General features: G+C 38.4%; 1 pseudogene; it reads left to right on the forward strand.

Moving 5' to 3' along the window:
- Positions 1-21,186, forward strand: part of LOC118621279 — a 120,770-nt pseudogene that overhangs the window by 84,931 nt on the left and 14,653 nt on the right.

A 21,186-nucleotide genomic window follows, 5' to 3' on the forward strand; every position in this document is an offset into this window, starting at 1 on the left:
TTTTTAGAGAGAGTGGAAGGAAGGGAGAGAAAAAGAGAGAAACATCAATGTGAGAGAGACACATTGATTGGTTGCCTCCCACATGTGCCCCAACTGGGGGAGGAAACCTGCAATCCAGATACTTGCACTTGACTGTGAATCAAACCCATAACCCTTTGTTGTGTGGACTGATGCTCTAACCAGTGAGCCACACCAGCCAGGGCTCATTTACTTTTTCTCTGGATATTTCTCCTCTTCTTTTATTTGGAGCATGTTTTTTTGTCTCTTCATTTTTACTGCCTTTCTGTGTTTGTTCTGTGAATCAGATAGATTTGATATGTCTCCTTGGCTTGGTAAGGTGGCCTAATAGAGTAAGATTCCTGTGGGATCCAGTGACACAGTTTCCTTGATGACGTGAGCAGGGTACTCCAGGAATGTCACTTGTGTGAATTATGTGAGCCCTCTGTTGTAATGAGTCTTGATTGCTGTTGGACTGTCTGTGCATGGAGTCAACCCTCAGGGTGACTGAATGTGAGGATGAACCTTGGCCAGAGTATGAGATGCTGTGTGGGTCTTGACCAAATGAAGCAGAATTTGCCTCAGCAAGGTCTAGTGCCTGTGGAGATATCTTTTTTATTTATTTATTTTTATTGTTGAGAGTAGTACAGATGACTCCCATCCCCCCCCCTCCACCTAGCTCCCACCTCACCACAGGCCTTCACCTCATATTGTCTGTGTCTATTGGCAATGCATACAAGTTCTTTGGTTAATATCTTCTTGCCACCCCTCTCTTCCATCTGAGATTTCTCGGTCTGTTCCATGTTTTCATGTCTCTGGACCTATTTTGCTTGTCAGTTTATTTTGTTCATTAGATTTCACATATAAATGAGATCATGTGGTATTTGTCTTTCTCTGAATGGCTTTTTTCACTTAGCATAATAATCTCCAGGTCCATCCATGCTGTCTTAAATAATAAGATATCTTTCTTTTTTTTACAACTGTATAGTATGTCATTGTGTGAATGTATCACAGCTTTTTTATCCACTCATATACTGATGGACACTTGGGCTGTTTTCAGATCTTAACTATTATAAATAGTTATGAACATAAGGGTGCATTTATTCTTTCTCGTTGGTGTTTCTGGATTCTTAGCATACATTCCCAGAACTAGGATCACTGGTTCAAATGGTAGTTCCATTTTTAAGTTTTTGAAGAAACTCTATAGTGTTTTCCATACTGGCTGCACCAGTCTGCATTCCAACATCCTCACCGACATTTCTCTGTTGATTTACTGATGGTAGTTATTCTGGCATATGTAAAGTGATACTTCATTGTGGTTTTAATTTGCATCTCTCTGATAATTAATGACGTTGAGCATTTTTCCATACGCGTATTGGCCATCTGTATGTCCTCTTTTATTTTTTTTTATTAATTAAATTTTGTTACAGATGTTTCTCCATTTCCCCCCACTGATGCCCCCTCGCCCCCCCACCGCCCTGTCCCCAGCTTTGTTGTCTATGTGCATTGTTCATGCATACATGCATATAAGTTCTGTGGTTTATCTCTCCCCCACCATCCCCTCTTCTGGGGATTCTCAGTCTGTACCCCACTTCCATGATTCTGGGTCTACCGTATTCCTCAGACAGTTATGTTCATTATATTCCGTATATAAGTGAGATCATGTGGTATTTGTCCTTTTCTGCTTGGCTTATTTCACTTAGGATAAAATTTTCCAGGTCCCTCCACATCGTCTCCAAGGATAAGAGATCCTTCATTCTTACAGCTGCATAGTACTCCATTGTGTATATGTACCACTGCTTTCTTATCCATTCGTCTACTGATGAACACTTGGGCTGTTTCCAGATCTTAGCTATTGTAAATAGTGCTGTTATGAACATGGGGGTACATATATTCTTTCTGTTTGGTGTTTCAGGCTCTTAGGATATATTCCTAGAAGTGGGATCACTGGGTCAAATGGAAGTTCAATTTTTAACTTTTTGAGAAAACACCATATTGTTTTCCATAGTGGCTGCGCCAGTCTGCATTCCCACCAGCAGTGCACTAGAGTCCCCTTTTCTCCACACCCTCGCCAACACTTGTTGTTTGATGATTTGTGATGTCGGCCATTCTGACAGGTGTGAGGGTATACCTCATTGTTGTTTTAATTTGCATCTCTCTGAAGATTAGCAATGTTGAGCATTTCTTCCTATGTCCCTTAGCCATTTGTATGTCCTGTTTGAAGAGGTGTATATTTAGTTCCTCTGCCCATTTTTTAATTGGGTTCTTTGTCTTCCTTTTGTTGAGTTGTATGAGCACTCTATATATATATATTAGAAATTAACCCCTTATCTGATATATCATTGGCAATTATGCTCTCCCATACAGTGGGTACCCTTTCCATTTTGATGATTGTATCTTTCGCTGTGCAGAAGCTTTGAGTTTGATGTAGTCCCATATGTTCATTTTCTCCTTTGTTTCTATTGCCTTAGGTGATGTATCAGTGAAAATTCTGCTGCAAATGATGTCTGAAATATTGTTGCCTACAGTTTCTTCTAGGATTTTTATGGATTCATGAGTCACATTTAAGTCTTTTATCCATTTTTAGTTTATTCTTGTGTAGGGTGTAAGCTGATGGTCTAGTTTCATTTTTCTGCAAGTAGCTGTCCAATTTGCCCAGCACCATTTATGAAAGAGGCTGTCCTTACTCCACTGTATGCTCTTGCCACCTCTGTCAAATATTAATTGAGCATATTGCTTTGGGTCCATTTCTGGGTTCTCTGTTCTGTTCCACTGGTCTATATGCCTGTTCTTGTGCCAGTACCAGGCTGTTTTGATTACAGTGGCTTCGTAGTATAACCTGAAATCTGGTAATGTGATCCCTCCAACTGTGTTCTCTTTTTCAAGATTGCTGTGGCTATTCGAGGTCTCTTTTGGTTCCATATGAACTTTTGAAGTACTTGTTCTAATTCTGTGAAGTATGCCTTTGGTATTTTGATGGGGATTGCATTGAATCTATAAATTGCTTTGGGGAGTATGGACATTTTAATGATGTTAATTCTTCCAATCCATGAACAGGGTATGTGCTTCCACTTTTTTATATCTTCCTCTATTTCTGTTTTCAATGTCCTGTAGTTTTCTGCAAATAGGTCCTTTATTTCTTTTGTTAAGTTTATTCCTAGGTATCTTAATTTGTTGCCGCAATGGTAAATGGGATTGTTTTCTTAGTTTCTCTTTCTGTGAGTTCATCATTGGTGTATAAGAATGCCATCGATTTCTTGACGTTAATTTTGTATCCTGCTACTTTTCCAAATTCATTTTTAAGTCTAGTAAATTTATGATGGAGTCTTTGGGGTTTTCTACGTATAGTATTATGTTATCTGCAAATAATGACAGTCTCACTTACTCCTTTCCAGTTTGGATCCCTTTTATTTTTTCTTCCAGTCTGATTGCTGTGGGTAAGATTTCCAGTACTATGTTAAATAAGAGTGGCGAAAGTGGGCATCCTTGCCTTGTTCCTGTTCTTATGGGAAATGCTTTTAGATTTTGCCCATTGAGTGTGATGTTGGCTATAAGTCTTTCATATATGGCCTTTATTATGTCTAGATATGATTCCTCTATTCCCACACTGCTGAGCATTTTTATCAGAAATGGATGCTGGATTTTGTTGAATGCTTCTGCAGCATCTATTGTTATGATCATGTGGTTTTTATTCTTCATTTTGTTTATGTGGTGTATCACATTTATTGATTTGCGAATATTGTACCAGTCTTGCATCCCTGGGATGAATCCCACTTGGTCATGGTGGATAATTCTTTTGGTGTATTGCTATGAACTTTCTTCTCCCGACTGCTTTCACTGCATCCCATAGATTTTGTGTTGTTGTATGTTCATTTTCATTAGTTTCCAGGCAGTTTTCAATTTCTTCTTTGATCTCTTTAGTAACCCATTCATTGTTTAATAACATGCTATTTAGCCTTCATGTGTTTGAATGCTTGTGTGTGTTTTAGTTGTAATTGATTTCTAGTTTCATGCCGTTGTGATCTGAGAAGATGCTTCATATGATTTCAATCTTCTTGAACTTGTAGAGACTTAGTTTGTGTCCTAACATTTGATTTAGATTTGAGAATGTGCCATGTGCACTTGAAAAGAATATGAATTCTGCAGGTTTTGGGTGTAATTCTCTGTGGATATCTATTAAATCTATTTGATCTAGTGCATCATTTTCAGTCTATTTTTCTGTTAATTTTTTGTCTAGAAGATCTATCCAGTGATGTCAGCAGTGTTTTGAAGTCCCCTGCTGTGATTGTATTGCTTTTGATTACTCCTCTGAAGTTCTCTAGAAGATTTTTAATGTATTTTGGTTCTTCTATGTTGGGTGCATATATGTATAACAAGGTTCTATCCTCCTGTTAAATAGATCCTTTCAATATTAGGTAATGGCCTTCATTTTGAAATCTATTTTATCATTTATGAGTATTGCTACCCCACCTTTTTTTTTTCTTTATGTTTGCTTAGAAGATTTTTTTCCCATCCCTTCACCTTCAACCTATGTGATTCTTTTGTTGTGAGGTGGGTCTCTTGTAAACAACATACATGTGAGTCATGCTTTCTTATCCAGTCGGCTACTCTGTGTCTTTTGATTGTAGCATTTAATTCATTTATGTTTAAGGTTATTGATATGTACTTATTTTTGCCAATTTTTTCATTATGGTTATTTTTCTTTTCCTATTTCTTCTGTGTATTACACAGTTCTTTTTTGTTGTTGTTGTTGTTACAGATGTTTCGCCTTTTTCCCCCATAGACACCCTCCTCCCCCTTTCTCCCTGCCCTGTCCCCAGCTTTGTTGTCCATGTCCATTGGTTATGTGCACATGCATATAAGTTTTGTGGTTTATCTCTCCCCAAACCCATCTTCTGAGGATTGTCAGTCTGTACCCTACTTCCACGTCTCTGGGACTACCCTGTTCTTCAGACTGTTATGTTCATTACATTCCACAAGTAAGTGAGATTATATGATACTTGTCTTTCTCTGTTTGGCTTGTTTAGCTTAGGATAATACTTTCCAGGTCCCTCCATGTTGTCTCAAAGGATAAGAGCTCTTTCTTTCTTACAGCTGCATAGTACTCCATTGTGTATATGTACCACAGCTTTTTTATTATCGTCTACTGATGGACATTTCCAGAAATGGACCCAAAACATTATGCTCAATTAATATTTGACAAAGGTGGCAAGAGTATATAATGGAGTAAAGATAGTCTCTTTAATAAATAGTGTTGGGAAAATTGGACAGCTACATGCAAAAAAAGAAACTAAACCATCAACTTACACCATACACAAGAATAAACTCAAAATGGATAAAAAACTTAAATGTGACTCATGAATTCATAAAAATCCTAGAAGAAAATCTAGGCAACAAAATTTTTGACATCATACACAGCCGAATTTCCACTGATACATCACCCAAGGCAATTGGAAACAAAGGAGAAAATAAACATATGGGACTACATCAAACTCAAAAGCTTCTGCACAGCAAAAGAAACAACCACCAGAATAAAAAGGCAATCCACTGTATGGGAGAGCATTATTACACAGTTCTTTTAACATTTCTTGGATTGCTCATTTGGTACTAATATATTCCCTTAACCTTTTTTTGTTTCGGAAGCTCTTTATTTCACTTTTTATTTTGAATGATAGCCATGCTGGATAGAGTAGTCTTGGATTCAGATCCTTGTTTTTAATTTTCTTGGCTACTTCATGCCATTCCCTTCTGGCCTATAGTGTTTCTATTGAGAAGTCAGCTGATAGCCTTATGGGGGTTCCTTTGTAGGTAAACTGTTGTTTATCTCTTGCTGCCTTTAGGATTCTCTCTTTGTCTTTCATTTTTAGCATTTTAATTATTATGTGTCTTGGTGTGGGCCTGTTTGGCTTCTTCTTATTTGGGGCTCTCTGTGCTTTTTATACTTGGATGTCTTTTTCTTCACCAAGTTTGGGAAGTTTTCTGTCTCAATTTCTTCAAATATATTCTCAAACTTTTGCTCCTTTTCTTCTTTTTCTGGAACTCCTATGATGCAAATGTTGTTATGGTTCATGTTGTGCCACAGTTTTTTTAGGCTGTCTTCCTGTTTTTTAATTGTTCTTTCTTTTTTATTTTCTGATTGGATGATTTTTTTCTACCCTGTCTTCTTATTCAGTGATCTACTACTCTGCTGAATATTTCTTCCAATGTGTTCTTTATTTCTGCTGTCATTTTTCATTTTCAATTGGTTGGTTTTTAATGTTTCTATATCTTTGCTCATGCTGTTGAGCTTCCTCATGATTATTACTCTGAACTCTCCCTCTGATATCTTGCTTAGTTCTATATCATTTATTTCTTCTTCTGCAGAATTATCTTGTTCTGTCATTTGGGATTTGTTTCTTTGTTTCACTATTTTGGCTGTCTCAGTGGGTTTTGGAGCCTGCCAAATTTTCCCTGTGGGTGTTGGTGTTCTGCTGGTTGTCACTGCCTCTACTGGGTTTGACTACGCATGGAAGAACCCATGTTAAACTGTCAAGTGTTAGTTTCCTGGGTAGATTTGCAAGCCCAGAAAAAGGAATTTCAAGATACAATTTCCTCAAGATGAAATGTCTTTGCTCTGAGAATATTTTTTCCAATGATAAAAATGTAAAACACTCACTGGGAAGCCTGACTGCCTCACTTCAAAATGTGGTTCTGTTACCTGTCAGGCATGATCCCTTGTGCCAGTACTTAACCTTCTCTGGGACAAATATAGAAAGGCAAATATTTAAATTGTGACCTTACTCAAATTCATTTGTTGTTGTTGTTAGTATATATCCAAGCACTTTAAGCAAACAGTAACAGATTTGCCAAAGAATACTTTTAGCAACACAATAAGAAGTAGGAAATATTAGTGTGCTCTTAATCAAATACCACACTGTGAAGGAAAATCACCTTGAATGTAAGACCATACATTGGTACTCAATCACTCCTTCATGCAGTAGCCAATACATCTCTATATCACATAATTGTTAAAGGATAATTTTCCAAAAAATAAGAAAATCATGACTTTCATACAAATATAAACTGAACATGTGCCAAAGATTTATTTAAATAGTTACTGAATTAACAATTGGTGAGTAATTATTAACCAAATAATTAATTCATTTACTTTATGAATAAGGTGTTACAGCTGGCTAAAAGGAACCTAAAGTATCATGCATTTACAGTCAGACAAGGAATGCTGAAAAAAATTCACAAAAAGATGCAAACTTAAACAATCGTACACTTTTCTTAAAGTATTCTGATCTTAGAAATGGTTATTATATTTATGAATTAGTGTGTATTAAAACATACTATCCAGAATATATATTAAAATAGGTTTTATATTTTACTAAAATGTGGAGAAAATACTACAGTAGGGTACAGAACGCAAAAGAGGAGTTTGGGTAAAAAAAGAAGGTTGTTCTTTCTGTGGCAAAGGGGTCCTGGCTAAAGTGGGGGATGGCTAGATTTTTTCACCTCTGAGTTTTAGAGGTTTCTTGTTTCTCTTCCCACACTTACATATGGGTGAATTTGAGAAATCACAGAAAATCACATTAATTGTTTTATGGATTTACACACAGACAGCCAAGACACTGGGACAAGCTACCTCCAAAGTATTTGGATTCTCTACATACACCCCTCCCTGGAAGTAGTTTGGAATTTCCCAGGTTCATAGCAGAAATCATGAGCACTTAGATCTCCCAAGGAGATCTGGGACCTGCTGTGCTGGCCCTACTCTAATACATGGTGATTCATCGAATCACTCCTCAAGAATCAAGTCATTCAAACCTATAGTATTAATGAATTATAAAATTTTTTCCACTGTTAACTTGTCCTGGAAGAGATGTCCTTTGCAGACCAGGTGTCTTCTTCTCATTGTTCATTAAGTAAATGATGGAAATGGTCTGAACTGAAAAAGCTCGCTTCTCCTCACCATCATCTCCCATTATCCCTTCCCCTCATTCATTATAAACTTTGAATCCTGACTTAATGTTCTCCTCTTTCCTATGTTTCTTCAACTTTATCAGAGACAAGATCCCCTCAAAAACTTATGTCACTTCTAGTCAGCTAACAGTTATTTCTAAATAATGGTGCTTTTTTTTAAAAAAGCTTTTCAGAAATTCAAATCCTTGAGAAAAAGAAATCTAATGTTTCTGCTACTACCATATCTCACTGCATCTTCATATGGAAAAAAGAAGAAGAAGAAGAAACTTGCTTTGGACGCTGCAGGGCCTGCTGAGTGAGGTCCGGGCTCTGGGTCAGGGAACTTGGGTATTTGTCACATTCTCATCACTCATTTTTCTTCTTTTCAAGCATATGCAAGTCTTTGAGACGCAAAAACTGACCACTGCTGTATGCCAGAAGAAGGGGAAAGAATAAAATTAAAGGTAAAGCATGTGAGCATTCCTCTAAGTGCTTATCCTGTCTATTCATGATGGAATGAGCAGAAAGACACTTTCAAACCCACAAAAGTCTTGAGGAAAACAAGTCAGATTTTTTTTTTTTTGTAGAACACACACTTTGGGCCAACTTCTCTTAAGAAGAAGAGTGTCTCCTTACGTCCCACTTACTTAAAAGAAGTATAGATGAGATAGGGGCTTGGACACCTAAATTCTACACAGAATCTTCTTTTCCCTTACCCTCTTTGGCTGCGGCCACCTCCCTCAGCCTTTGTTACTTTTCCTCAAGACTGCACAAATCATCACGACCACCTCTTCCCTTCCTTCCTCCTCTGCCCTGTGAAGCTGTCGGCAGACTGTCTCACTCACTCCACTTCCTGGCCAGGGGTTCTCCACACCGGCGGACCATCAGTGTAATCTGAGCAGGATTTTAAACTGTAAACATTCTTACTCTTCCCATTTTTTTTAAATCCTCACTCAAGGATATGTTTAGAGAAAGAAAGAAAGAGAGACTCATCAATGTGAGAGAGAAACATTGATCTGTTGCCTCCCATATGCACCCGGAACAGGGATCAAATCACAACCTACCTATGTGACATTAGTGGAATAGAACCCACAACTTTTTAGTATACAGGTACATGTTCCAACCAAGTGAGCCACCCGGCCAGTGTCCCATCTTATTTTTTAATTCCTTCAAGAGTTATATGGTGGACCCAGGAATCTATATTTTTATAAAGCTCTTAAGCTGTTTCTCAAGTTTGGGCACCACATGAAATTGGTCTGCAGCCTACATGTACCTTTTTCTCTGTACCTTCGAAGGTCACATGCTGTTAACTTTGTTATTCACCATAACATTAATGTTAATGTATTTTAAATTTTATGTAAGGTAATTAAGCATAAATAAGCATATTGATATATTTCCATATATTTTTCAGTGACATCTTCAGTACCATCTCAGCTTCTGTGTGTCTCGCCCGCTGGCCGGGCCTGGCCTGTGCTACGCGGATGTACTCGCTTCTGTTCTCGGGAAGCCATGGGTCCCCTGCGGGTAACAGAGGTCCGAATAAAACTTCCAAGTAGGACAGAAGATAAAATGATTTAGGATTACCTTAAAATTTAAAAAAAAAAAACTAAACTATGGGTTGATGGACAGGTCAAAATTGGCGAAAGGGAAAACGTGTCTGCTTTGAATCTCAGCGGTGTCTGGGGTCTGCAAACCTGTCCAGCTCTATTAAGCGTGTGACAAAAAAATCATGTGCTTCTCAGGTTATGCCTCAAGCTATTTATCATCTCCTTCCTGGTCTCTTTATTTGGTAGAAGACTCTGCTTAAACAGTTGCAGGAATCAACCTAAGGATACAGTCTTTGGGATTTTCAGAGCAAGTCACAGCGTTCCCGCTGCAGGGCTCCCCACGGCGCTCCCCGCTTCCCCAGAAATCCGGCATAGCCCCTTCCTTTCTGTCTTGCTTGAGTCCTGGGTTCCACCTGAGTTTCACTGACGTAGCATCCGAGGCTCCACTCCAAATATAGTGAGGTTCCGCGGGCAAGAGGAAAGGGAGATGGATGAATCCGCCCTTGGTCAGGGCGGTCCCTCACTGTCCGAGGAGCTTGGAGCTCAGTCAAGGCCAATGGAGCGAAAGGCCAGCACAGGAGTGAGGAGGACCCTGTCCCGAAGTTCACGCCAATACAAAAGGGTTCCCTGACAAAAGATCACCAGAGGCCTTCTGACATGGGTTTTCTGCTTTAGCTAAAGTGCTTGTAAACTGGAGATCTCTGGGTTCAAATCCCAGTGGGTCCTGTTTCATATGCTTAAAGGTTGTTGGTTTCCCTAAAACAATAGATTTTGCTCTTTTTGTTAAAATTGGACTTTTGCAGTTTTATTTCTGCGATTGATCTTCCTCCACTTCCAACTCTGGACATAACAGGTGGTATCCAAAGACTTTGGAAACAAAATGGAACTGATTTTGGTACAACCACACGACACAGGGTTATTAAGAAAGCAAAGAGAACTGCACTAATTTTAGTATACTACCTATTTTCTTTTTTTGGTTTCTTGATATTATTTTTCCAAACTCTGATGTTTTCAACTTCCATTTTTAGGAGATTTCAGATTCTTCAAGTGTTGCTGTCTAATTGTCCAATATACTCACCCATTAGAAAGGTTTAAAATCTATTGTTTTCCACCTATACTGCTTGGATTTAATTCCTAGCAGCACTGGGATAGTAGGTGGAGGAGGAAGACAGTGTGACCTTATTCTCTTTAATCTGGCCTTCCTTTTATTTTCATTTTTTTCCTTTGACTCAAATTGGCCTCACCTAGAACCCAGACTCACCCACCTCCCATTCCCATGTTTAATTATTACGCCCTCAGGACAATGAGGTTCTGGTCAACAACCAGTAAGCTTAGGAACAAGGTCCTGGGTCTCTTGACTACTGAGACAGTTTTTAATCAAACCAAACATAGTATCTTGGCTTCAGTTGTGCTTTAGCTCTGAACCCAGGAAAGTGGGATGATCCCACAGTACCGATCCTTGCAAAATCGGACAGAACAACTCCATTACTGACATCAGAACCAGATGTGATGATCAATTACCCTACCACCATCCAATCAGTAGAGACCATGATCCTAATCCCATTAGTCGCCATGGCTAATGATTTTTTCCCTATGTATTCCATCCCCTGGAAGCCACTGCAAAGCCAGGTCTTTGAGCATGAGCTACCTGTGACTCCAGGCATGGTCCCTCTCCTTCATCAAGCCTTACTCTCTTTGCTGTAAACTCCTGTTCATGCCTTATTGGGCTTTGATGCCTGCAGGCAAACAGACCCCTTCATTCCAGCAACAAGAGAGAGAGATAGTAGGGTTTCACTGGAAAGCCTTTCTAGTCTTCTACATACTGTTGGTTGACCCAGACACAGCTCAGAAAAATAAAAAAACTAAAAAAAATTTCAGAGGATCCCTTATTTTTTTTTGTATGTGTGTGTGTGTTCTTTCATAATTTTCATAGATGCTGGTTAATTTTTATTAATTTTTATTAATGTGGAGTCAGTTTTGTTTCCTGGCCATGATTTTGCATGAGCTGGTCCCTTCCTTTTATGCTTTTTCATCTACTCTTTGCCATAGTCTTTTACCTTAAGCAATATAGAAGTCTGCGGAGTACAAATGGGGCCTGAAAGGGAGTCTATCAGATCATACTGGGAAAATGTAAGAAAAGGAATGAAAAATAAGGGTGAGTGTCAGCAAGGGACAGGAAGGTTCCAAGACATAAAACAGAGATGTGTACATTTCAAGTACTGTTAAAGAGAAAACCACAGGCTCCAAAAGGTGTCGTTTGTGCTAAGAGCCCATGATACCTAGATCCAAACATGGACCACCCTTTCAGCCTCTCTTGGCAGTGGAGTTTACAAAAGCTGTTTGGAAGTTTCTGATCCACACTAGTAGGCAATCTGCCCAATAAGATACCCTGGCTTCACCCAAGGGAGGTATTCTTTCCTGAAATAATCCACTTTCAACTTCTTAGTCCCACCCTCTTTCTACCTATATAAGTGTCATTCACATTTTTGAAGTTAGAACATTTTTTCAAGGCTTCTTGAATTTATATATCCAGGCTATAGTAAGGCCCAAATAAAACTCTATTAAATTTACAGAGATTCATTTACTTTTTGTAAAGAGTATACATTATACCACTTAGCCAAGTTCTCTTGGATATACATCTTGAAATATTAGTGCCGGTATCTCGTTTTCAAAATCCTGATTGTTGGCAGGAAGAGGTCCACTGAGATCAATCCCACTAGTTTTGAAATCACTGAACTGCATTTTGTCTCATTGCCACACCAGGAGAAAAGCAACTGAATTGCAGACCAAATGACAATGTTGCTGCCCCTAGACATCCCAGTCCAAACTGGAAAATGTACACAATTGTTGAAACATATTTATAGTAAGACCATTTTACTTGTATATAATTAAGCTGGAAGTTTCCGTCTTAATATGGCAGGGTTTTGTCTCTTTAGCTTTTCAAATTGCAAAATTTGTCACAAAACACCAACACTTTTTTTTTTTAGCTCATTAAAGTGTGGAGCATAAAAGTACAACTGATTTATAGTATCCTTTTTATTAAGAGCCAAAACAAATCTTTATTGTGGATCAGCAACTAATTGGAAAACTCAAAATTAGCTTTAATGTAAGAAAAATTCTAAAGTTTTCAGTATTCAGAATTTAAAACACAATTTTGGGAAATATCAAAGAGAACTTCCAAAATATATTGTTATTATAACAGGATATTAAATATCTAAAGTTAACAAATCTTACCTCAAAAAGTTATTAGGGTAATAATAATAGTGTACTAAAGTCTTAGAACTTCAATTCCTTTTTATTTTCTGAAAATTCTTATTTTCTTATTTTTATTTTTTAAAATATTATTAGTATGCTCATCTTATTTTTTTGTTTTTTAACTTTATTGTTGAAAGTATTACAGATGTTCCCTCCATTGACCCCCTTCTCCCTGCTCCCATCCCCTCCTACTTTCCCCACACTGTTGTCTGTGTCCATTCGTTATGCAGATATGTATCTAAGTTCTTTGGTTTATCTCTTCCTGCCCTCCCTCCCCCTTCCCTCTGAGGTTGTCATTTTGCTCCCTATTTTCATGTTTCTGGATTCTTATTTTTATAAAAGTTTGTAATAGTCCCTACAGCCAAGTCAGTAAAGAAATTCCACTGAATATAAAAGACTTTATAGCCTAATTTATTAATTTTTGCTAGCCATAAGAAAAATTCAGAAAATGTGTTTCCTTGAAAAATATTTCACATTTACATAACAAAGTTTTTTAGTTTTTTTAATTTTCTGAAGAAAGTTTAAAAAACTCAGGAGGAGTTCCTTTAGATTCACCCCCTCTTTGATGTTACATTTATCAGTAAAGCTTAGATGTCCCCAATAGGTGACCAAAATGACAAGAAAAAAATATATGTAACCTTTTATAATCAATCTCTGATTTTTTTTTCTTTCTATGAGATATAAAGAAAAGGGGGAAAGAAGAATATGAGAGGATAATGGCGAAAGACAAATAAGAAAGAGTTAGAAGAGAAAAAATGGCGGTGGAGTGAATGTAGCTACACAGACCATCTCCCAGGACCAAACTGGAATTACAACAAAAATAAAGACAAATCATCAGGAAGGGGCAACCAAAAGGGAGCTTGGAGGACCACATAACCAGGGACACCTACTCAATCCTGGTAGGCTTGCGAGGACGCGAGAGGGGGCCGGGAGCCCACGGTCCGCAGCGACCTGGGCTGGGACCAGTGGCCTTGGCTGGAAGCTGCGCCCTCGGCTGGGTCCTCTGGCCTCGGCTGGGACCTACGGCCACTTCGGCTGGGACCTACGGCCACCTCGGCTGGGACCTACGGCCACCTCGGCTGGGTGCTACGCCCTCAGCTGGGTCCTGCAACCTGGGCTGGGTGCTCTGCCCTTGGCTGGGAGCTTCCTCAGCCTTGGCCGCCCTTGGCTGGAAGCAGCGCCCTCAGGTTAAAGTCCCAGGCGGCTCCACGATGCAGAGTCTGGACAGAGGCTAAATTGGCAGCAGCCACTCACCTTGGGCTCCGGCAGAGGGAAGGCAGACTGGACTGGAACTGTGTGGGGACACTCAGGATTTAGAGGGTGCTCAGAGCTTTTACTGAGTGTGGCCACTGCAGGACTATGGCCATCTTACTCCTTCTCAGGTCCCTGAGGAGAGGGGGCGGCCCCTCCCTCGGAGATTTAACTCCACCAGTGGCCATTGAAATGCTAATTGAGGCCATTCACAACCAGCATCTGCCCCACCCTCGAGAAATCTTCTTACACTGAGCACCTGAGGGAATTTTTCAGTCAACTCACAAACCAAGGTTTTTCAGGTGACAACTCCTAATAGCCTCCAGGCAAAAAAGCTAGAGGATAACTACCACTCCCTGGGCTAGCAACGCTAACCAGGAAAGTTAAGACTTGACAGTAGTGTTTAAAGTGGGTCCTCCCTGCCCTGGCCGGTTTGGCTCAGCGGTTAGAGTGTCGGCCTGTGGCCCGGAGAGACCAGGGATCGGTTCCCGCTAAGGGCATGTACCTCGGTTGCAGTTTGTCCCTGGCCCTGGTTGGTTGTGCGGGTGGCAGCCACTCAGTGTGTCTCTTTCACATCGATGTTTCTCTCTCCCTCTCTCTTCCTCTCTCCCTCCCACTCTATCTGTGCAAAAAATGGAAAAATGTCCTCTGGGTGAGGATAAAAAAAAAAAAAAATTAAAGTGGGTCCTCCCTGCCTCATCCAAACCCAGGAGAGGGAGCCACAAACAGCAGAATACCAACACCCACAGGGAAAATTTGGCAGACTCCAAAGCCCACAGTGATAGCCAAAATGGTGAAATACAAAAACAAAAGCCAAATGAAAGAACAAGAGACCTCTACCGAAGATGAGATCAATGAGGTGTATAGTTAAGCAAGTTAACACAACTAGAATTCAGAGCCATGATCTTGAGGAAGCTCAACAGCATGTGTAAGGACATGGGTACCATGAGTAAAGACATAGAAATGTTGGAAATCAACCACTTGGAAATTAAAAACCACCAAGAAGAAATGAAGAATGACGTATCAGAAATAAAAAACACATTGGAAAGTCTAAATAGCAGAGTAGAGGAAGCTGAGGCCGGATCAGTGAATTAGAAGACAGGGTAGAAAAAAATCAACCAATCAGAAAACCAAAAGGAAAAAGTAATTAAAAAAACAGGAAAACAGCTTAAGAGAACTGTGGGACAACTGCAAACGTAATAACATTCGCATCATAGGAGTCCCCAAAAAAGAAGAAGATGAGCAAGGATTAGAGAATATAGTTGAAGAAATAGTGACAGAAAACTTCTCTAATTTGGTGAAGGAAGAAGGCATTCAAGTTCAAGAAGCACAGAGAGCCCCAAGTAAGAAGAACCAGAACAAGCCCACACCAAGACACATAGTAATCAAAGTGCCAAAAATTAAAGAGAAGGAGAGAATCCTAAAAGCAGCAAGAGAGAAGCAACAGGTTACCTACAAAGGAAACCCCATAAGGCTCTCAGGTGACTTCTTAACAGAAACACTACAGGCCAGAAGGGAATGGCATGAGGTAATCAAGGTCATGAAAAACAAGAATCTGAATCCAAGACTACTCTACCCAGCAAGGCTATCATTCAAAATAGAAGGTCAAATAAAGAGCATCTCAGACAAAAAAAGGCTAAGGAAATACATTAGAACCAAACCAACACTGCAAGAAATGTTAAAAGGTCTGCTGTAATTAGCAGGAGAAATAGGAAGAAAAATATAACCACACTAAATAAAAATGGCAATAAATAAGTACATATCAATAACAACCTTAAATGTAAATGGATTGAATGCTCCGATAAAAAGACACAGAGAAGCTGACTGGATAAGAAAGCGTGACTCATCTATATGTTGTTTACAAAAGAGCCATTTCACAACAAAAGACTCACATAGCTTGAAAGTGAAGGGATGGGAAAAAATCTTCCAAACAAACGGAAAGGAAAAGAAAGCTGGGGTAGCAATACCCATATCTGATAAATTAGATTTCAAAATGAAGGTCATAACTAGAGACAAAGAAGACCACTACATAATATTGAAAGGATCTAACTAACAACAGGAAAATATAACCTTGGTAAATATATATGCAACCAATATAGGAGCACCAAAATATATTTAAAATCTTCTAGAGGACTTCAAAGGAGAAACTGACAGCAATACAATCATAGCAGGGGACTTCAACACCCCACTGACATCACTGCATAGATCCTCTAGACAAAAAATTAATAAGGAAAGAGAGACTCTAAATGAAGTGCTAGCTCAAATGGATTTCATAGATATCTACAGAGAATTACACCCCAAAACTGCAGAATTCACACTCTTCTTAAGTGCACATGGGATATTCTCAAAGATAGACCACATGTTAGGATAAAAACTAAGTCTTTACCAGTTCAAGAATATTGAAATCATATTAAGCATCTTCTCAGATCACAATGGCATGAAACCAGAAATCAACTGCAACAAGAACATGCAAAGACATTTGAAAACATGGAAGATAAATAGCATGTTATTGAACAATGAATGGGTTACCATGGAGATCGAGGAAGAAATTAAAAACTACCTGGAAACCAATAAAAATGAACACACAACAACACAAAATCTATGGGATGCAGCAAAAGCAGTTCTGAGAGGGAAGTTCATAGCACTACAGGCCTACCTCAAGAAACAAAAAATAATTCTAATTGACTACCATACTTCACTACTTAAATAACTAGAAAGCAAACAAAAAGAAAACCCCAGAGCAAGTAGAAAAAAGGAAAGAGTAAAGATCGGAGTAGAAATAAATGATATGGAGAAATAAAAAACAATTCAAAGTATCAATGAAACAAAGAACTGGTTCTTTGAAAAGATATACAAGATTGATGGACCCTTAGCTAGACTCACCAAGAAACAAAAAGAGAGAACCCAAATATACAAATTTGAAATGAAAAAAGAGAAATAATAACTGACACCACAGAAATACAAAGTATTGTTAACAAATATTATGAACAATTATACGGCAACAAATTGGACGATCTAAGCGAAATGTACAAATTTCTAGAAAGACAGTCTCTCAAAACTGAACTGGGAAGAGATTAAAAAAACTTGAACAGTCAAATAACATGAAGAAATTTGAAGATGTAATCAAGATTCTCCGAGCAAACAAAAGCCCAGGCCTGTAGAGCTTCACGGGGGAACTTTTCCGAACATTCAAAGAAGACCTAATACTCATTCTCCTCAAACTATTACAAAAAATTTAAGAAGAAGAAAGACTTCTAAACTCACTTTATGAGGCCAGCATAATTCTAATTCCAAAACCAGAAAAAGGCACTACAAAGAAAGAAAACTACAGGCCAATATCCCGGATGAACATAAATGCCAAAATCCTGAACAAAACACTAGCAAATCGGATCCAGCAACACATCAAAAAAATTATTCACCATAACCAAGTGGGATTCATTCCAGGGATGCAAGGCTGGTACAATATTTGCAAATCAATAAATGTGATAAACCACATAAACAAAATGAAAGATAAAAATCATATGATCATATCAATAGACACTGAAATGACAAAATCCAGCACCCATTTTGATAAAAATGCTCAGCAATTTGGGAATAGAGGGATCATATCTCGACATAATAAATGCCATATATGAAAGACCTACAGCCAACATCATACTCAATGGACAAAAAACTAAAACCATTTCCTTTAAGAACAGAAACAAGACAAGGATGTCCACTTTAGCCACTCTTATTTAACATAGTACTGGAAGTCTTAGCTACAGCAATCAGACATGAAGAAAAATTCAAAGGGATCCGAATTGGAAAGGAGGAAGTGAAACTGTCATTATTCGCAGATGACATGATATTATGCATAGAAAACCCTGAAGACTCCATCAAAAATTAACGTCAAGAAATCGACAGCATTCTTATACACCAATGATGAACTCACAGAAAGAGAAACTAAAAAAAAACAATCTCATTTACCATAACAGCAAAAAAAATTAAGATACCTAGGAATAAACTTAACCAAAGAAGTAAAGGACCTATTTGCAGAAAACTACAGGACATTGAAAAAAGAAATAAAGGAAGATATAAAAAAAGTGGAAGCACATACCTTGTCATGGATTGAAAGAATTAACATCATTAAAATGTTTATACTACTCAAAGCAGTCTATAGATTCAATGCAATCCCCATCAAAATACCAGCGACATATTTCACAGAACTAGAACAAGTACTTCAAAAGTTCATACGGAACCAAAAAAGATCCCAAATAGCCACAGCAATCTTGAAAAAGAAGGACAAAGTAGATGGGATCACAATACCAGATATCAGGTTATACTACAAAACTACTGTAATCAAAACAGCCTAGCCCTGGCCAGTTTGGCTCAACAGTTGAGTGTCAGCCTGCGGACTAGAAAGTCCTGGGTTCAGTTCCCGCTAGGGGCACGTACCAAAAAAAAAAACAAACAAAAAAAAAAAAACAGCCTGGTACTGGCACAAGAACAGGCACATAGATCAATGAAATAGAACAGAGAACCCAGAAATAGACCCAAAACATTATGCTCAATTAATGTTTGACAAAGATGGCAAGAGCATACAATAGAGTAAAGACAACCTCTTTAATAAATGGTGTTGGGAAAATTGGACAGCTACATGCAAAAAAATAAAACTAGACCATCAACTTACGCCATAGACAAAAATAAACTCAAAGTGGATAAAAGACTTAAATGTGACTCGTAAATCCATAATAGTCCTAGAAGAAAATGTAGGCAACAAAATTTCTGAAATCATACGCAGCAGAATTTTCACTGATACATCACTTAAGGCAACAGAAACAAAGGAGAAAATGAACACATGGGACTACATTAAACTCATAAGCTTCTGCACAGCAAAAGAAACAACCACCAAAATGGAAAGGCATCCCACTCTATGGGAGAGCTTAATTGCCAATGATACATCAGATAAGGGGTTAATTTCCAACATATATAAAGTGCTCATACAGCTCAACAAAAGGAATACAAAGAACCCAATTATAAAATGGGCAGAGGAACTACATAGACACCTCTCCAAACAGGACATACAAATGGTTAAGAGACATATGAAAAAATCCTGAACATCACTAATCATCAGAGAGATGCAAATTAAAACAACAATGAGGTATCACCTCACATCTGTCAGAATGGCCGCCATCAACAAATCATCAAACAACAAGTGGTGGCGAGGGTGTGGAGAAAAGGGGACTCTAGTACACTGCTGGTGGGAATGCAGACTGCTGCAGCCACTATGGAAAACAATATGGTGTTACCTCAAAACATTAAAAATTGAACTTCCATTTGACCCAGTGATCCCACTTCTAGGAATATACCCTAAGAAACCTGAAACACCAATCAGGAAGAATATATGTACCCCCATGTTCATAGCAGCACTATTTACAATAGCTTAGATCTGGAAACAGCCCAAATGTCCATCAGTAGACAAATGGATAAAAAAGTGGTGGTACATATACACAATGGAGTACTATAAGAAAGAAAGATCTCTTATCCTTTGAGACAACATGCAGGGACCTGGAAAGTATTATCCTAAGTGAAACAAGCCAAACAGAGAAAGACAAGTATCATATGATCTTACTTATTTGTGGAATATAATGAACATAACAGTCTGAGAAATGGGGTAGTACCAGAGACGTGGAAGTGGGGTACATACTGACAATCCCCAGAAGTGGGGGTGGTGGTGGAGAGATAAACCACTGAACTTATATGCATGTATGCATGAACAATGGACATGGACAACAAAGCTGAGGACGGGGGCGGGGGGGATCCGTGGGGGAAAAAGGAGAAACATCTGTAACAAAAATAAATTAATTAAAATAAATAAATAGAGAATTTAATATTACCAATAACTTTTTAAAAATCCATGTAGTCTGGTGTGTCATTTAAGGCCACTGTTTCCTTGTAGATTTTTTAAAGTGCCCTACTATGACTGTATTACCTGGATCTCTCCCTTTATGTCCATCAATATTTGCTTTACATGTTTACATTTATGCTCCTGTGTCAGGTGCATAAATGTTTTTAAGGGTTATATCCTCTTGCTGGAGTGTCCCCTCTATTATTATGTAATGTCCATCTCTGTCTCTTAGGATAGGCTTTGTATTAAAGTCTATTTTGTCAGACATTAGTAGTGCTAACCCAGCTTTTTGTTGTTGTTTTTATTTTCATGAAATATCTTTTTCCATCCCTTTACTTTTAATCTATATGTGTCTTTGTTTATGAAGTGGATCTCTTGCAGACAGCATATATATGAGTCATGTTTTCTTATCCATTCAGTTACCCTATGTCTTTTTATTAGAGCATTTAATTCATTCACATGTAAAGTGATTATTGATAGGTATGTATTTACTGCTATTTTATTCTTTATATGTTCTTCTTTATAAAATCCTTGTTTAAATTTTTTTCTCTTTTATTTTAGAGAGAGAAGAAGGGAGAGGGAGAGGGAGAGAGAGAGAGAAACACCATTAGACAGAACACAGATGCTCAACCAGTGAGCCACACCAGCCAGGCAGCCAGGCTTAAAGTTTTTCTAATATTTATTTTAGACTGACTGCTGTGGCTCAGTGGTTGGACGTCAACTCATGCACCAAGAGGTAGCTGGTTTGATTCTCTGTCGGGGCATATGCCCACGTTGTGGGCCAAATCCTCAGTGTGGGGCATGCAGAAGGCGACAAATTGATGTTCTCTCTCATCGATGTTTCTATCTTTCTCTCCCTCTCCCTTCTCCTTTCTCTAAAATTAATAAAGGGGAAATTTTTTAAATATTTCTTTTAATACTGGTTTGGTGTAATAAGCTTCATTAGCTCTTACTTGTCTGGGAACTTTTTATTTCTCCTTCCATTTCAAATGGTAGTCTTGCAGGATAGAGTAGTCTTGGTTGTAGGTCCTTGAATTTCATCTCTTTGAATATTCTATGCAAATCTTTCCTAAGTTTAGACATGTTACCTTGAAAAAGTATGTCTTTTGAAACTTAATTTCTCATTTAAAAATTACCTAACCACTTCACATAGAGAAAAATAATCTGACATTTTCTATATTCAGGCAACTGTGGATTTCCCAAATGCTGACCAGCCCTTCAGCCCACACTTCTGTTGCCACGGCTAAGGGTTTTGGATCTTCAAAATCTGTCACATCACTCAGTACACAAATGGAGGTCAACACA

This window comes from Molossus molossus, unplaced genomic scaffold (genome assembly GCF_014108415.1).
Source record: "Molossus molossus isolate mMolMol1 unplaced genomic scaffold, mMolMol1.p scaffold_m16_p_8, whole genome shotgun sequence".
NCBI lineage: Eukaryota > Metazoa > Chordata > Mammalia > Chiroptera > Molossidae > Molossus > Molossus molossus.